General features: G+C 28.3%; 1 protein-coding gene across 1 annotated transcript in view; it reads right to left on the bottom strand.

Moving 5' to 3' along the window:
* LOC111683721 (1-phosphatidylinositol 4,5-bisphosphate phosphodiesterase classes I and II) overlaps positions 1-21,010 on the bottom strand; it is a 190,779-nt gene that overhangs the window by 105,191 nt on the left and 64,578 nt on the right. The window lies entirely within an intron of this gene.

The raw sequence follows: 21,010 nt of genomic DNA on the forward strand, positions 1-21,010 counted from the left end.
ACATTTCATATAAAAATCTACATTTTTGTACGCGCGCTGCACAAAAAAAAAACAAAAACATTAAATAATTATAGAGTATAACATGTATACAAGTGTAATTTTATCCACAGATACACAACCCCGTAAGTTTAAAAGGATTCAATGTATCCTTTTCATGATGTTGACACAAATATATTTATAATTTTGTTGGTCATTATTTAAATATGGGTTAACGTTGATTTTTGAAGTCGGTCTCCAAATACTCCAGAGAGGTTACTTAACATAAGTTAGTCATTTGAAACCTGAATTCCGAACTCCATGGTACAATGGTACTTTACATGTAATACGAATGTATTTTATTTACGTTAAATGCCAAAAATACCCAGGTAAAACTTCACTTACGCGGTAGGCAGGCAAGTAACATGGAAGCAATGTGGAAGTACTTAATTTTTGGTACAATATGCTTTTCCGGACTTAAACCTGGATATTCAGTCATTCTTTGTATTTATTAGTCTTTCCACTTACTCATTAACAAGTTATTTTATGGTACTTTTTGGAATAGTTTTTACATAAAAGTATAAATCGACGATAAATAATGCTGATATCAATTATGATTCGAACCACAAACCTTAGACAGATGCTTTAGATAATTGGACTGATTCTCTAGGTAATTAACAAAACATTACTAAAACATTTTTTTGAAAAGATCCTTAGTTCCCTACAACGAATTTAAAAATTGATCATAGCATAATATGTTGAAAAATATTCTGCAATTTTAGCTAATTGCGAAAAAAAAATATTTAAATATTTTTGTTCTATTTGCTAAATGTTTCGACACTAATTCGATTCTTCCACCCTCAATTTTTTGTAATTTTTGTACCAATTTCAAAATAATTGTATATATTTTTCATAAACTGAGAGCAGGATTTTTAATTGCTAGTAGGGAAGTGAGGATCATTCCAAAATAAAATATTTTTTATTATAATGATTATATAAAAGACTTAGGCTAATTTGAATGTCCAAATTTTATCGTAAATAAAAGTAAAACCCACCATTAACTTTGAAACTAAAATTGAGACAAATTCAATAAAAAGGAAATTTTTTATAATATTCGACCAAATAATTCAATAAACTTTTTGTTTCAAAAGTACGAGACAATAACCGAAGTATATTGTCATCAAAAACCCTGACAAATATACATAAGTACTAATTAGTATCTTTCAAATTAAGGCCCTCATACTAAAGTAGTTAGCCAATAGCCTTTTGAATATTAAATATTCTGCTGCTTCTGTCTTCACTTAGACTTGACAATTGCCGCAGCAAACTGTACAGGTTTTCAATGAAAGATCCACACAAATAATAACTTAAATCAAAAAGAGTGGTTGGACCACCTTGTAAACAAGTAACAACATGGAGAAAAGCAACTAAATTGATGGTCATACATCATTTTAAGTTTGTGACGCCTTTTGCTTCTTTAAAATAAAAATAAAATAAAAATGTATTGGAAAAAACTATTTAGCAAAAAAAAAATACCCATCAAAAATCCGGTCTCTGAAAGGAACAGTAAGAAATATGCCAATAATTTTAAACAATATTGACGACACCAAACACGCATCGACCACCTTTGCTGCTCTTGCCGTAATTAGTCATTGGGCGAATGAACCTCAAGATGACAGCAACCACGATGACTTTTAAAATCATGTTGCCAAAAGGAAGCCCTGTACCCAAGGAAAAAGCTACCAATGCAAAATTAATGGTTTATGGGCTGGGTTGCATAAATAAATGAAAAAATTGCTAAAAAGTGGAGGCCATATTTGGTCAAGTGTAAATTTCTTAAAAGCACGAAAAAAAAACATTTTAACAATGGCTGACAAGTAGATGGTGGTGGCAAGTTTGTAGTACATAGAAACGTTTACTTATTAAATTTACATGCATTTTTATAATAATATATACTATACGCAAACTCTCACATATACTATGTATTCTACTGTCATACATGTATGATGAAGTTTATGCTGACATGTAACACGCGAGCCAGTGCCACCGATTTGATCTTTAGATACTATTGAAGTTTTTGTTGATATTTTAACGTCATCTAGGCGGTAACATTATGAAAACCGCAACTACATCAAAAAATGGAATGAACTAAACGTAAAAATGTAAAAACTATATAATAAAATATGATTGCGTGTTTGATTTATTCACCTAATGTATGTTTTGTTCAGTTGTTCACATTTTTTTCACTACTTTTTTTGTAAAGTTTTTGATGTAGATGGTGAGTATTTATAGTGGCAATCGTGTAAATTATTAACTATACACAAAAATGCAACAAAAATACTGCAATCATCAATTCAACAAAGAAATTAACGTTTAATTTTATATGATTTTTGTTGCGAAATTTTTGAATTTAGTATACAATACATTTTAAATTATTTTTTAAGTAATGAAGATTTTGGTAAAATAATAAGTATAGAGAAATAATAAAGAAAGAAGATTTTAATATCAGTATTAAAATCTTTTAACAAAAAATCTTTTTACAAGTAAAATTTAAGGCTTGATTAAGATTTGTTTTTGATTTAGAATTAAATTTAAATGAAAAATAACAAAACTCAGAATCACTTTCTGAGTCGAATTAGTTATGTCCGTCTGCCTGTATCTCTGTCAGTGTTTAATACATTACCTAGTAAAGAGTGGTTGGTTTTGAATGGAATTTGTAGCCAATTATCTAGAGAATCAGTCTAATTGTCTGAAGCATCCATCCAACGTTTTTGGTTCGAATCATAGTATTTTTTAAATAGATTAATACCTTTATGTAAAACTATTCTAAAAAGTACAATAAAAAAACTTGTTAATGGATCACTAATAAATGCAAAAAACTGTAGAGCTATGTTAAGCCCGTGAAAGTCTAGTAAGCATAATTTTAAACAGTTATTATTTCAACCTCGTCGAAAACAAATAATTAATTATTCACCACAAAAGTAAGTACTTCTACATTGCTTCACTACTTGACTGCTTACCAGGTAAGTAAAGTTTCAAGATAAGATAATTCAAGATAATTTTATGAAATTTGGAACGTTTTATTAGGCCTAGGACAAAGGAAGAAATTGGCAGAACTTAGTTTTAAAGAAATGTAAATGACACTGCAGTTTTTTAATGATCAGATCCATTTAAAAGATTCACTTATAAACCCAATAAATAACGTAAATTAATAAGGATATGTCCATATTTACCCCTACCCTCTTGTAGAAAATCTCTTTTTATATGTTATTATATTAAAAATATTCCACATGTTGAACTAAATGGCTGGTGGAGAATATGAACGGATTTTACACCCTACCAGCAGTAAACTGAAAAAAAAATCAGAAATAATCAGAAAAGTGGAAAAATTGCAAAAAATCGACATATTTGCACATGAAACTTGTGATGATGTTAATATTTTCTATAAGTCACTTCATACTTTCAAATATGTTATTTTATACATAATTTTAAAAATTATAATTTAAACAATACATATCTTTATCTTCCCCTTTTAACATTATTCATTGCATAAATCATAGATTTCTCAAGGATTAAAGGGAGCGACAACAATATGGAATTTCGTTCAAAATTAAAAACTTCCAAGTTTAGTTTTAAATATTTTACCCATCTTTTTTTTAATTTTACAGCCATTGACATGTGCCGTCATTTATTTTGATCTAAACCGGCGATTATGTAATAATATGCTAGTGTTTTTGCGGTCGTAAAACAGATGATCGCTCAATGTCTGTGTGATGTGGCTTTTAAAATACTCGTAAACAAAAAATATAAAAAACTTATTTTTTTATTGCTCTAAAAGAAGAAATAACATGAAGAATAAAACAGCGAGAAGCTTATTTTTATGTTTCATTAAACACATTCCAATATACATGAATTTTAAGATTAAATACCTACAAAATCATATTTATGGTTTTGTTCTATTTTTATTGCATTTTAGACTCGTATGTCGGATACTTAACAAAAAAAAAATTCAGGGAAAAAGAGAGACAACAATTTTCAAATTGTCAATCCATATTTCTTAAACGCAATTTACGAATGTCTGAATAAAAAGTGTTTAATAATGACTATATTCATTTAAACTAGATGCTATTTACTTCAGGCATTTCAAAGATGAAAATGGCAAAACAAAAAGAAAACAGTTAAAGCTGTCTTTCCAGGATTTATAATTTGTCAATTTTGAGCTACAATCTGCAAAATAGTACAAATAAAAAATAAATTCAACTTCTTCAATTATCTGCAAAAAAATGGACTACACAAAGTATTAAATCAAATAACATAATATATTAATAATTTTTTTTAAATTATAAGGTTAAAGTTTAGGGTACCATATCACCTCACCATACACCACCCCCCAGAAACTATTCAAACATGTTGTCTTTTTTGCATTTTAATTGGTGTAGTTTGTTTTTTCTTCAAATTGTAATTGAAGTTAACAAATGGAGCATTCAATATACTATATACAGTTACATTCCACAGACATATGAATTTTCCACATGTGTATGTAAATTTGTCCTGACAATAACAGCAATACACGAACGCAGTAATTTCATCTTTTAGTCCAAATGTCTTTCACTCGGTTCATCTCTCTGTTCCTAAACTGCTGTTTAGAATCGAATATCACTGCTGCACAGTGGTATAGGAAAAAAAAAAGAGGGAAATAATTCGGTAACTTCTAAACGGTTAATCCGATTTTAATGAAATTTGGTATGCACAAAGAGGAGGTGTTGTCGAGTTTAGGTTTTGAATTTGGACCTTATAGGCCAACCAGGGGCCCGGCGGGGTGTCCTCAAATTAGGACACCTCGGCTATGTTAAATTTTTAAAACGATCCTATTTCTTCATTTGAGTTCCGATTTAAAAAAAATTTCGTATATAGAATCTCCTCATCGAGCACTATAAAAAATGTCGTCATAGCAGTAAATTATCTCTTATAGTTTAGGAGATATTCGCATTTGAAAATTAAAATTTTAAAATTTTTACCGTTCTTACTTTAGTTTTTTGATAATAGCGGGTCCAAATATTCCCGATTTTCCCCATTTCTTTTTTTATTCGCTTAACAACAAGTTTATATATCAAGCAGTGAAAGAATTATGTAAAAATCATGACTGAGTCCAAAGTTATAGGCATTTTAATTTAAAAAATTAAAAAAAGGCGATTTTTTGCCATTTTTTTGGGAAAAAAGTATCTTTTCTTTTTTAGTTATCTAAAAAGTTTAAGAAGATGTATATAGAATTTATACTTTTTGAAAAGCTGACTTTACATAAAATACGATAAATGAAACAAAACCTAAAAATTTTTGATACCGAGGGGACCAGGTCCATCCAAAAAACCCTATTTTTTTATAGAAAATTCAATTTTGAGCAAAAATTCTCAAATCGCATAGTCGATATCAAATTATAGTGACCTGTTTTATATGACCCAATATGTTCTTAATCATTTTGTAACGGGTTTCGATAACCCCGCCCCTGGTATGGATATAATAGGCAAAAAACCAAAAAATCCCATTTTTGGGATTTTTTAAAACTTTTTTGGGAATTCCGGGATTTCTAATAAGAAAATTCGAACTTTTTATTTAATTTTAGATTTTGAGTAAAAAAATCTACCTAACTGTAAAATTTCATCAAAAAATATTCATAAATAAAATTTTTATTGCAATTTGAAAAATTTGTATCTTCGCAAAAACTGAATAAAAAAACATTTTTTAATTTTTTTTAAAAAAAGTATTCCGCGAATTTTTTAATTTTCAAAAATTATATACAGTTTTGAAAAATAGACAAAATTACCTTTCCATTGATATATAACATGCCTACCTAATGTTTTTTAAGTGACAAATTAATTAGGGAAAACTCAACATCTTTTAGAAAATTTACCTAGCACTATTATTTTCATCCATAACGTTAACTCTTAAATTTGTTACATATATTAAAAAATTTTCAGGTATTATTTTTTAAACTGTAATGATTTTTACCCCTATAGGTCACTATAATAGGTAGCTTATTAAAGTGACCTATTGAGGAAAAATTCATTACATAAGGATACGATAGACATATTAGGTAGAATATCATAACCCTTTAAAAAATAATTTAATTTAAGTACCTGTAATTAATATATAAGACAGGTTTATATCTGTTTGTAATTATTTGTAATTTTCTAACCATGGCGATCGTACTAAAAAAAATGATTTGTGCTCCATTTTATTTGAACACTCTTCAGCTCCTTTTCAAGATAAAGTGAACTTCTTATTGAAATATATTGAAACTGCACATAAAAATAAAGTGGATTAAACTGATATATGTAAAATTGAAAATTTTATAAAATCAGTTGATATAAAACTGAAGAGTGTTCGGTATTCCATTGCTAAATTTCGATCGAAATTTTCTGATTGGCTGGATGAATGTGTAGAAGTTGCTATTTGCGTATCAACTGTTGGTGCTCCCTGTAAGCAGTATGAGGATTTGAGCTCAAAATCTAAGAGGAAAAGGTTATCAACTTCACTAGAAACCTTATCTAACGAAGAAGTTTCGGACACTTTTAAAGCAATGTTAAGAAAAGAAAAACAGCCTTTGGATGCCATAAAAATTGCAAATATTCTTCCAACCGCATCACCAAGACGACTGAAAAGAATTGTAAAGAGTATAACCACACACCATCATCTGATACAACGTTCACTGAGGAAGAAGCTATTGCGCTTATGTTGCAGCTGGGATTAAGTCGTGATAACTACATAACGTTAAGAAAGGCGCTATCTGAAAAAGGAGTGGATGTTTTACCATCATATGACAAAATAAATGAAAAGAAGAAAAGCATTATACCACCTCCTATTGAAATAACTGATCGGAAGGCTGTTATTGGACTCGGCGCTCTACTCGAAAATACTGCTTTAAGGATTGCTTCTGACTTTTCTTCAGACCAACTAAAAAAATAAATTCTTGTGATCTTCAACTCATTTGTAAGTGGGGATGTGATGGATTATCAGCACTCTCGGAATATAAACAAATCAACACAAGTGAATCATCTTCCGAGTATAAAAGTGTATTTATGGCATCGCTAGTTCCATTAAGAATTCGAAAGTATGCTGACAGCGATTCTACATCAACCAGTTTAGATGATATTTGGAAGAATTCGACTCCAGGATCCAAAGCTTTTTGTAGGCCAATAAGCTTTGAGTATATAAAGGAATCCAAAACAACAACGCAAGATTTGATAAATCGTATTGAAGCAGAAATTAAAAACTTGGAACCTATAACAATCGAAATAGAAAATTATTCGTTTAACATGTCCTATGATTTAAAACTTACAATGATTGATGGGAAAGTTGGAAATGCCATTACAGGAACATCATCTACTTGGTACTGCTACATATGTGGTGATAAAAAATCAGAATTTTCGAATATTTCCAAGCAAAGATCAATAAATGAGGAAACATTACAATTTGGAATATCCCCCCTACATTTAGCATATGATTTAAAGTACAGAAGCATACCGGAAAATGCAAACAAAATTGCAAATAACAATAAGGAGTTAATGGAAATGAGAGCCAGTGAGAAACGAAGAATTCAAGAGGAATTTAAAAAGCGGATGGGATTAAATATTGATAAACCACTCACAGGATATGGAAGCACAAACGATGGTAATACCGCTAGACGTTTTTTTAAACATTTTGAAACTACTTCCGAAATAACCGGAATTAGTATGGATTTACTGCAAAAGGTCAATATTATTCTAATGGCGATAAATAGCAAGCATAAAGTGAACGCAACAAAATTTGGAGAGTATTCTACAAAAGTTTCTAAATTACTTTTGGAATTATATCCCTGGAAAGAAATGACACCTACAGTTCACAAGATATTATGTCATGGAAAGGTCATCATAGAACATAATATTCTGCCTTTAGGAGAGCTTACAGAAGAACCCCAAGAATCGAGGAATAGAGACTTTAAGCATATTCATCAGTTTAGCTCAAGGAAGTGTTCTAGGCAGTCTCAAAATGAAGATATTTTTTAATAATCTTATTCTATCTTCTGATCCTGTTTTATCTACTATAAGGAAACGTTGGATTTGCTACAAAACGTTAGCATCTGAAAATATTCATGAATTTAAAGATTTACTTTATCTTTTAGATATGGACTACTGTGATACCGATTATTTTACAAAATTATATTAATTTATAAAAAAATAAATAAAGACTATTTTTATATAAAATAAATACTTAATATAAAATAGTTAATTTTTTTAGGGATAAAGAATAAAAGATTAATCGTAAAAAGTGGCTGTAAAAATTCATAAAAATTTAGGTAGTAAAACATGCCTAACAAATGTATGGATGAAAATAATAGTACTAGGTAAATTCTCTAAAAGATGTTGAGTTTTCCCTAATTAATTTGTCACTTAAAAAACATTAGGTAGGCATGTTATATATCAATGGAAAGGTAATTTTGTCTATTTTTCAAAACTGTATATAATTTTTGAAAATTAAAAAATTCGCGGAATACTTTTTTAAAAAAAATTAAAAAATGTTTTTTATTCAGTTTTTGCGAAGATACAAATTTTTCAAATTGCAATAAAAATTTTATTTATGAATATTTTTTGATGAAATTTTACAGTTAGGTAGATTTTTTTACTCAAAATCCAAAATTAAATAAAAATTTCGAATTTTCTTATTAGAAATCCCGGAATTCCAAAAAAGTTTTAAAAAATCCCAAAAATGGATTTTTTGGTTTTTTGCCTATTATATCCATACCAGGGGCGGGGTTATCGAAACCCGTTACAAAATGATTAAGAACATATTGGGTCATATAAAACAGGTCACTATAATTTGATATCGACTATGCGATTTGAGAATTTTTGCTCAAAATTGAATTTTATATAAAAAATAGGGTTTTTTTGGATGGATCTGGTCCCCTCGGTATCCAAAATTTTTAGGTTTTGTTTCATTTATCGTATTTTATGTAAAGTCAGCTTTTCAAAAAGTATAAATTCTATATACATCTTCTTAGAAACTTTTTAGATAACTTAAAAAGAAATAGATACTTTTTTCTCCAAAAAATGGCAAAAAATCGCCTTTTTTTAATTTTTTAAATTAAAATGCCTATAACTTTGGACTCAGTCATGATTTTTACATAATTCTTTCACTGCTTGATATATAAACTTGTTGTTAAGCGAATAAAAAAAGAAATGGCGAAAATCGGGAATATTTGGACCCGCTATTATCAAAAAACTAAAGTAAGAACGGTAAAAATTTTAAAATTTTAATTTTCAAATGCGAATATCTCCTAAACTATAAGAGATAATTTACTGCTATGACGACATTTTTTATAGTGCTCGATGAGGAGATTCTATATACGAAATTTTTTTTAAATCGGAACTCAAATGAAGAAATAGGATCGTTTTAAAAATTTAACATAGCCGAGGTGTCCTAATTTGAGGACCCCCCGCCGGGCCCCTGGTTGGCCTATAAGGTCCAAATTCAAAACCTAAACTCGACAACACCTCCTCTTTGTGCATACCAAATTTCACTAAAATCGGATTAACCGTTTAGAAGTTACCGAATTATTTCCCTCTTTTTTTTTCCTATACCACTGTGTGCTGGGTGTAAAATCATCTATTAAACCCTACAATGGAGAATGAAAAAAAGGCAACTGAAAAAATAACAAATTTATACGGAAATTTCACAGTCCTATGCGTAAGTACTTATCTTGCACGAACATGTGTGTATTTTATATTAAGTACAAAGTTTAGTGCAAATGTTGCCACGGTATAAAAGGATTCATTTAATGCAAACAACACTAAACAAATGGGTGAAACAAATAAGAAACAAACGAAAGGATTATAATTTCAAATCAAATAAACTTAATAAGGGCTTATGCAACAAACTACAACAAACAGTATGTAAAAAATCTACTCTCGATGTCAATATATTAAGAATGACAACATGTGCAGAAAATTGTTTTTACGTGTAGTTTTCACAATTGTATACACACAATTTTCTTATTTTTGCATATACATAATTTCTATTTTAAAAATTTAATTTTTTTCTAAAACTTATTTTTCTATTGAAATAGCAACAGTATTCTCATAATTTACTACATAATCCTGCCCGGCTCTCGCTCCAGTTAGATTAACATTATCAACTTTCCTCATTCCTGAATGTTCCACTCAGTTATTGTAACTTTCGAATAGAGATGTATGTATTTGAAGTTAGAGATGTGGATCAAATGAATTTGTGGATGAAATAAAGAAGTTTTATGTGCGTGTAAATGTCATAAAACTGACATAAAATCATGACTGTAACATTTACAAAACAATACAAGAAAAAAATAAAACGTTACTGACTATTTAAATTGCAAGTTGTATGTTTTACTTCTATTTTCTGCTATTTGTGCCTACAACATTAATCACAGTGATTGCCATTAAATGCCACTGGCTAGTTGGTTAGCCAAAAGAAACAGTCAGTTAAATATCTTACAAAATTCCATTTAAAACACATGTGGTCACTTTAGAAGAGTATTTTTTGGAAATAAATTTGTACTGTGCGTGTGTCTTTTCTGTTCATTTCTAGCGAATAGTTAAAGCTTTGGAGTCATCGAAGTCATTTATGTTGTTTTGGAGACCGCCAAATGTCCAATCGTTAAAAAAAAAAACAAAAGTGTAAGGTTTCGCGTCAAGTTTCACACAAATTTGGCGGTGTATTAATAGTTGTTGTAGTATTATGTGAGTAGTGAGTGTATTTGCTGTAGTAGGTAACTTAATGGACAGTTCACTTTTATGCGACAGCGAAATAAGTCTACACTTAAATGTCTTTATTTTTATAAAATTTTACAGTAGGACTAAGAATAAAAAAGCTAACTCTTAGTCAAAAATTGGTATAAATAACCTTACTGATTACTGAAAAACACATATTAATCTAGGTTTAACCAAAGAATGAAGATTATCTTTATCAGAAATATATTTTTCAAGAACCGATGTAATATATTTTTTTTAAACTATCAAAGTAAATTTAATTGCAGGGTTACCAACTATTCATTACATTTTTTCAAGAAATTGTAATTTCTACATAGGAAACATATCTGGAAACCTTCAAAAGAAATTAACTACGTCCTTAAATCTTGCGCAAGGCGTAATCTTTAGTTTATCATACATGGTAATAGGGCTTTATTTTGGTTACAACACTAAAACATATGTATCTAATAAAAGTAGTAATGGCCCCACTATTAATCTCCTTCTCCACGGCAAGTGTACAGATGAATGATTCCTATAGCTAACAGTTAACAAAACGAATCCATTTATTTTTTTTTTTCTATGTCTAAAGTCCCAAAGGTTACGGCGAAATGAAAATAGAGATGTACATAAACCAGAACTAAACCTAATGAACAGATAATTCAAACAATGCCACCAAATAATGTCAAAATTGCAAACAATAAAGAAGAAAATGGTGGCAGGAATTCGCGAAACTATTAGAAGGTTCAAATAATGACTTAGAAAAAACCCTTGGTGTATTAAACAATGCGACTGTTTAAAATCGTACAACAAAGACATGTCATGTTATCTTGTCTTGTAAACAGAATAGAAATTTTATTTTGATTGTAACTGTTGGTATTTACAACTCAATTACCATGACAATAATGAACCATGGACATAAATGAGAAATTGGTTATGGACCACACAGGGGATAATCTTTTTATACTTGTTCCTATTCATATAAATTTAATCACTGTAGGGGAACACCCACTATCTTTAATCTTAACAATAACGCATCAACGCTTATTAAACATTAATAAAATGCTTGTCATAATGTTGACTAAAAATAAATACCAATGTTTTTTTTCTTAAATCAGTTATAAAGTAGTTATAAACATTTATGAAAAAAATTAAGAAAAGTCCAAATTTAGTGTGTTGGCCAACAATACCCCCACATTTATGGATAGAATGTATGTATGATCTGAACCCTAAAAAGGAGAGTTGGTTAAACAATGGAATTTCTTGTCCAGCAAAGTTAATGACAACACGAAGAAAAACTCTAATAAAATCTTTATTTATGGCCATAATGCTACAAACAAAACAGAAAATAAAACAGGTTCAACGGGGTGGAGTTGACAACAATCAAAATATAATAACAAACATTTTCAATACTCACACCTTTAGTTTTATAGAAAAATCGTAGATGAAATCTCTTTGGAAAATTATAAAAATTAAATTCTTAAGCAATTATTTCACATTGTTTGTTTGTGTGTCCCATTTTAATCCATTGTTTGAGCCATCAACAATCAAATGATTAATGCGATTTGTATCAAATTTCTATAAAATTAAAAGTCTTCATCCATAAACTAAAGAAAAAACTATTGAAAAGGATATTTTATACCAATGAGAGAAGAAGAGAGAGTAAAAATAAAAAACCATGACACTCTATTGTTTTTTTATTTTTACTTTTTGTCAAACAATAGACTTTTGGGAACCTTCTTGGGAAGACAAGTTGACATTTCTGTCTAAAAGTGAGTGTGTGCATTTAAAAATTTTAACAAGTGTTTTGTTTTTCATTTTACCTTGAAGTTGTGATACCACAGAGATCTTCAGGATTATCACAAACACTAGATCACCGCCCCACAAAACATGACTTGATTTTTAAGTTATAATATTTTGGCTGTTTAAGGTCTATAATTGCCATTGTTGTATTACCAGTATTATAAGAAATTTAGTAGTTTTTAGTTGATTTTTAAAATTTCTCTTAAAAATGCTATAAAGCGAAAAATTCTTTTGTATTACTGAAAAATCACATAAAGATGCTTAAAATTTATTTTATTGTACAGCAGGATATGTACACACTTCCATGTCCTAAATAGTTTATATTAACTAAGGATCGTAATTAAGGTGATCTCAAATTTTTAACTTTTTGATTTTCAGTGCTTATATAAATTTTAAGATACAGTAGTAAATAAGAAAAATAAAAAAATAAAATAACTAAGATAAAAATATTTCAAGTTTTAAAAATTTTGGTTGGAATTTATTTTAAATCATAATCTAGATATCAATAAATGTTAAGCATTTCTTATAAAAAATTATCTATTGACAATGAACCTCCCTAATATATTATTAATTATACAATCGATCATTTTACTAATAAATACTCAAACACATAAATTCTTTCCTAAAACACCTAGTAAAAATATAATTTCTAACAAGATATTGCTAACAATTTCAAATCAATTTGACATGCCAGTCAAGTCCAACGTGTTTAATTTACAGAAAAACAAAAACTCAGATAGAGTTGAAATTTTGTTTCAATCCACAAATCATGATCGTTACAAGATTTTACAAGTGATCTTTTATTTTTATAAACACAATAAAATCATAACAATACAACGAAACAAAAGAGAATTTTCTTTTTAATAATTGACATAAATTATGAAAGATGAGAAAATTGGAAAGAAAATTATAAAATGAAATAGAGATATTTATCTACACAAAATCATAAAGTATTGAAATTATTAAAAAAATCACTATATTATTTAAAATAATATAAAAACAATAGGTGGCCTTTTCTCTAACATAAGGTTTGTAGCATAAATATGAAATATTTAACTTAAGAATGTTTGGTAGACAGAAAGTAGTCATATTTAAATGAAAACTAATAATTCATATTTTCTTAACTTTAATATTTAAAACAGACCGCATGACGCCATCGGAAGCAGTAACAGAAAAATAACTCATTAGAGATCATTAAAGAGTTTAAGATAAAGTTCTTCTTTCTCTCATCTCCTTTGGTTTTTGCAAATTCAATCTATACAGGTGTTGGTAACGATTAAGATTCCTTTAAAATAAAAATCTTCCTTTGCAGTTTTATTTTTCTTAATGTTTTGTTTTAAGCGTTCAATTAATTGTGAAAGTAGGCGTGCCAAAGCGATCAGCATCTTCATCGCTCAGACCTCATCATTATCAGAGGTGTTGTTATCTCCAACATCTTGCAATATTAAGCTCTTAGGATCAGTGTAAAAAATACAACTAAGGAAAAATGCCGCCATCACCTTATTTAAACACAAACAGAAAGAAAAACAGAGATTGCAGAGTTCGAAAAGAGAAAAATATTTTGTGGAAATTGGTCATTAGTAAAAAATAAAAATTATTTTTTTTATTAATTTTCCATATTTTCCTAATAGGAGAATCAATGTTAAAGTGGATAGCAGTTGGATTTACCATCTTCGATTTTAATGAAACTTACCACACATATAATGTAATAATATGTTTAGTTCTTCATACAATTATCTGTAAGAAACTTGCTTTAAATTAGGTTTTGCTTAATAACTCTTGAACTACACGGGTCTCGGGGTTTAAAACGGGGCTACTTGACCTATTTGAATTTGAATTATACTCTATGAATATTGACCTTTAACCTTTTAGAAGTAAAATATTCCATTTACAAGATTTTAAAGACAACATCTTTGGCTTTAAATATTTTAACAAATTTTTAAAATTTCAAAGTTCGATATTATTGGTCTGGTACGGAGTTCCGATCAAAAAGTAACTGATTTGAGGAACACTTTCAAACCTTAATATGTGTTGCAAATTTCATTAAAATCGGAGATGGTAAATCCTAAAAGTTTAGATCGAAATAAAATAAATATTACTTATTGACTATATTGACTATATTGACTTATTGACTAATTGTCTGTTTTCCTGTAGCTCTAGTATTTATTTTCAAACAGAGTTCGAGTTCGAGTCTTAACACGATCTAAAACTAAGATTTAATAAAATTTTTCCGAAATAAAATTATTCGGATTCATTTTAGTTTTCAAAATGAATAATGCCTTAGGAATTAACTTGCAATAATTATGTCTTAATGAATTGTTATTTTTAAAGAACTGATCAGTAAGGAAGCTTTTCCACACTCTGTTTGTATGCGAAACGCCGACAAAACTGTTTTCAACGCCGTTTCCACAATTTTTTAAACATTACTCCATATAAAAAGATAAATATGAAAAAATCTGAAGCATTTGTTAAGTCTTTTGGATCAGCAGCGAAGGCGTTTACAAGTTTTTTACCTAAATATTAAAAAACTTTGCTGAATATTTATAGATCTCCGACAAAAAAGAAACACAACGATCTTTAAATCTGGATTCGATTAATTTTCGCATTAAGGAATCTTTTTAACAAATGTTTTTTGTGATATTACTACGAATAAGGCAGACAGTCTTACAGGAAAGAGGAAGAAGAAATAATAATCGGTATCACATACATAACTCCTCCTTTTGTGGCATTGTTAATGCTTGCACTAGATGTTGGGCTAACTGACGATGAAGATGATAATCATCATTAAGATGATCATGTGGATGGATTGTGATGGTGGTATATGCGGATGGTTATTACAGTGCCATGCAATATCTAAGCTTCTAAAGGATGTTGGCAAAAAGTATTTTGTAGGCGCGGTAATGAAATCAAATTAAGCAAGTGCATGTTACAACCTACAAAAGTTTAAATTTTATTTAATCTTCTTTTCATTATTTCCTTTTTTATTATTGCCGCTTATAGATAATATGCTCAATGTGAAACATGATTAGATATTAAAGAGATTATATAATCAGTGATCAATACTTAATATAAATTTCATAGACATTAAGAGTAACAATTGTCTAAGATGAGAATATCTTACTGGTCACATGCAAAAACATTGCAGGTTTATTTTATTTTTATAACCATTATATAGTATAAAGTAAATAGTAATAATATAAAAAGGGATATTTTGAATAAGCAGGAAAGAGGAACTTATTTTAAACCTTTACGGAAAAATATTTAAAATAATATTCAAGTGCCTCCTAATGGTTTTGTTTTTTAACAAATATTGTCTAAAATAAAAAATTGATTTTTGTTTTATTTAAAAAAAGGTAAAACTACACAAAATTAAATATGTACTCATATACACGATTACATCCTTGTATCATCTGTAACAAATGTTGACATCATTTTGTTGTAACAACCAACAATAACAAAATACGCATATATAAGTAATAAATTTGATAAAAACACAACTACAAAATTTTTGAAAAATATTTACACAAATAAAAGATAAAAATTGTGGCATAGTTTTGCGATTTTTTATATAAATAAAGTGAATTCAAAAAAAAAAAAAAAATAAAATTAAATTGAAGGATTTTGAAAAAACAGAAATTGCTCATGTTTTAATCCTGTCAAACCGTGGCAGCAAAATCTAACGTAAACATATTGTATACCAAATGCATCATCAATAGCGGCTGTCAAAGTTACAAATATGTATGCAAAATAACAAATCCTTTCAACTAAATTGACAACAATTTAGGTTTTTACAAATCCGATAAGCAATAAAAAAGCATATTGTCAGAAAAAATTGAATTGTATCGATTGAAGAAAACTTTGAATATTTTAAATTAAAAAATAAGATTAAAGAATACATATTGTTTATTTAAAATCACGTTGAAAGACAAACTTCTATGGTCTATATTGTTAACTTAATTAAAATAATTTTTAATAGACCAACATAGTATCTTTATTGTAAATTTGTATTACTGTCAGGTAATTAAGTATAAAATTGTAAGGTGAAAAAATAAAACTGTCAATATATACATATTTTTATTTTAAAACTAATCAATCGTTTTATAATCTCAAATTACTTTTAAAAACAATATAATTTTTTTCAAATATTTTACTGTTTTTAATTTTGAATGAAAAAAATGTTCACATAAATCAAAATTTTAATTCAGGAACACACAATTTTTAAATGCAAAAATGAACAACATAAAAAATGACATTTAAAAAATTGTCAATATGCAAATAAAGTTATAAAAATAAAAACAAAAAAAGATCAAACCAAAATATGGAGGAAAAAAATTATACGTTCTGAAACCTCATTTACATACAATCACATAAACTGTCAATGCGACATAACAAATTTATTACATGCCATCGTAAACTCCTCTCATATTAATTCAACCACAATCAATGCCAGTATAAAAACACAAACACACACTAAGGAACTTAAACCCATATTGAATTCCTGCCCTCTCCTTATGTATTCCCTCCCCACAATTACAACAATAAATAAATATAAAAACCAACAACATGCAAAACAATTCATATTAAAAAGCGAGAAAAAAAACACAAAAATAAACATTATATGACAGCAACAAGAAGACAACTTAAACATTTACACACACATACAGCCGAGCATAGATTCATAAATACAGAATCGTACAGATACTGTAAAAATAACATTATTTACATTTATCCTTTGCAAGTCGCTGCTGTTTCCTATTGACACACAAACTCACAACCACATAGCTTTTAACATAAACAATATTTTTCCAATTTTCTGATATTTTTCCAAATTCAATTAAAATAAACGATGAAAACAAAAAAAATGTAAACCAACAACAAAAATTGTGGAAAAACAACAAGGCAAAAAAAAAAAAAGAAAATTGTCTCAATTGACGAAAAAACAAATACAATTACAACATAATGATTAAGGCGTGTGCACAACTACAAACATTAATATCAGCACCACTACCACTGTACCATCATCACCACACGCACACAGATACTTCTTTACACTGGCATACACTTTTCATGCAACACCACCATCAAACTTTTTGTATCATGAATAAGAAGAACAACTACAATGATGACGAGGACAACAACAACAGAACTGCAATAATACAATGACATTCAACCACTATCAAACACATAAAACCAACAACCATCCTTACTCGATGTTGTTATTAGTTGCCTCCGTATTCCAAATTCTAACACTGCACACAAATATATTAAGGGCAATCAAAACTAATTTGGATATTTGAAAATATCCCTTAAACCTTCCCAATGTCTTAATTTTGCATCTGACATCTAGTATTTCGAAATAGTTTGGGGAATAAATTTTCTTCTGTTCCAGATAAGTGAATTGTAATTAGATCAAAACAAATATTCTAAAAAAAATTGAAAATGTGAACACAGGTGGTTCTAGGCATTCTCGAAGATTACCACATTTGAAAAATATTTGATGTTAATCCTCTACTGAATGAAATGGACAGTGGTAAAAATGAAATGAAACTAGCAACGTTAAGCATCCTTGCATTAACTTCACAGTTCGCGAAACCTTTTTTATTTACATGTACGAGTTCATTTTATTATTTTATTTTTTTAGTTCATATTTTACAAATGTGAATCTCATAGATACTGTGGAATTTATTAAAGCCTGAACTTCTCTTACTCTCTCTCTCTCTCTCTCTCTAGATCAAAATATTTTTGTACCTCACAATGTTCATGGTATACATGTAAAACGTCTAATCGAGAGCCTATTGTGTTGATATGAACACATCATATTTACATGACTATTAATAGATTATTGATATCCCAAATTTATCGAAATTTAAAATACAAGCTGATTTATTAACAACCATAAACAAACATTCTGCACTGTATTCGAAATTAAAACTATATGCAAATGTTTACAATAGTCGTAAGTTGTATTCAAAATATGTGTCTGTACGAGTCTTTGTATATATTTAAATTATTGTTGTTGTATCACAGGAATACGTAAAAAAACTTTTTGAAAATATAAAAAAAGAAACAATAAATTGGTAAGGTAGTGAACGTTGTCACAATGGCGTGTGAAAGGAAACCAATTAAAAAAAGGAAGTGAGTGAATTGCTGTGAAATATGTATATTCAACCATGTTTGTTGAAAATAAACCAAAAAAAGTAAAAGAAAAAAATAAATAAAATATAGAGAAAATCGAAAAATAAAGAACTCATACGAGTTTTATATGATGGGGTCTGATGTCACTTCATCAGCTGTGTTTTGGTTGAAATGACATTTCGGTTTCTTTTTTCTTCATTTTAATTTAATGTTTTTTAATGTTGCATGATAGTTTTTATTTGGTTTTTAACTATATATTTTTATTTAAATACTTATGTATATTTGTATGTATATAATATATAATTATAGATATGTCTTTAAAACATTCAACATTGTTTTGTTCCCATTTTCCAATTGAAGGACTTTTCTTCCTTGTGAGTTTTTAGCTTTCGTGTTCTTTTCTATTTGTTCAGTGGCCACAGTTGCGAGTCAATTTTTTTTTGCTTGAAAATTTTATTACTTAATTTACATTTGATCTAGTGGTTTATATTATTTATTTAAAAAGGAAGATATAAAAAAACACGTCAACTAGGTTAACAAATTAGCTAAAGTATATATATATAAAGTAGTACATTGGGACTAACAGAAAATCACGTTAGGATAAATCTTTACACATAATTATTTTCTTTAATTTCCGAAGAATTTCTTAAATTTTAAATCATGTTTGCGTTTAATATATAATTTAGAAATATTTTAATGCTCTGTTTTTTAAATTAAATATTAAAAATACTAAATTACTAATTTTCTTAACCTCGAGCATAAGACAAAGTTCACATATTTTATTAAAAACATATACATATATATACTTCATCAAAATATTTCCATTCTTTCTCCACATGATCGTGTGACCAATGTCCTTCACTTTCTCATCATGTTGTTACACCTTTCAAAAATGTCATCAAATCTGCTGATATACTGAGATATGTCCTTGCCTTGTGCTGGATGCATTGTTATAGAAAAACAATGGGCGGAAATAATTTGGCCAATGTCATAAGTACAAGGTTGATAGTGATCATTAATGACATTTTGTTTTCGTTTTAGAAAAATTACTCATAGAAGTAGAAAAGCAATAGTAGCGAAAGGACAGTTTGTGACACACTTACGACACGATGCTAACGAAGAGAGTAAATAAAATCAAGGCTAAAAACAAGGACGAAATTGAAATGTGTAAAAGTATGTATAATAAAAGTTGTAGTTATCAAAGAATAATACATTGTACTGGTGAAACCAGTTTGAAATTGAGTCTGTTTTGCGAATGACTAATTAACTTGCTTACTTACTAACTAACTAACTAACTAACTAACTAATTAACGAACGAACGAACTAACTACTTACTAACTAAAATTTTGATAAGCAGCATCCTATTATTCCTCCGTACAAATGGGTAAAAAACTAACAATATTTTATACGAAATTACAGAAATGGAACGCGACACTGTTGTGAAATTCAATGCAGTGAGAAATCAAATTTTATTCAGAGAAACTTTTTAAGGCCGAGTATTTTGATATATTATTGTCACTGTACGTATATACATACATATGTACATAATATTTTCATTATGTTGGATTAATCAGTAAAAAATAATTAAAAATCATCACACAATTCAACAGATCATTATTAAATTTATACAAAAACAAATTACAAAAAACATTCAAGAAACGTTTTGAATTTCCAATATTAAATTGTATCCTTTAAACACCATAAAAACATCCTCACCCGCTTGAAAGGAACGTGGTGAGTTACTCAAACTGAACACAGGAACTTTATGAAATGGAACGAGAAATCCAAGCCCCCTTCCTTTTGTTGAAGTTAGTACAAAAAGCAAATAAAGAAAATCACAAACACACAATAATGAAATACTCAACTGTCAGCACAAAAACAAAATGACGAATTTATGAAACCCGTTTAGTTTTCATTGCTATAAAACAAAAAATCAACAGTAGAAGAAAGAGATGACTAGAGTGTAAACGAAAAGAATAAACGAGTAGCTGTAAAGACGACATTTTTAAAATTTCAAATTGGATTTTTTTTGTAATAAACGAGTAAAAACTCAACCAGTTGGAATAACTCATTGGAAAGAGAGATATAGATACCATGTCATAATATATTTCTCTCTGTTTTTCTTATAAGCTCATCTGGTGCAAATAAGTAGAGGAATTTATACACTCTCTGTCTCTAAATTTAACTCAGTGAGTATTATTTTTTTGAGTTGGAAGTGTGTGAATATGACAACAATATTTTTTCCTGTAGTTTTGTTTGCCTATTGTTGTTGTTATTTGTTTGTGGTTTACCTCTTAATATCAATGTTCTCATAATATGAGACTCATATTATTATTGTTTTG

The sequence above is a fragment of the Lucilia cuprina genome, chromosome 2, assembly GCF_022045245.1.
Source record: "Lucilia cuprina isolate Lc7/37 chromosome 2, ASM2204524v1, whole genome shotgun sequence".
Taxonomy (NCBI): Eukaryota; Metazoa; Arthropoda; class Insecta; order Diptera; family Calliphoridae; genus Lucilia; species Lucilia cuprina.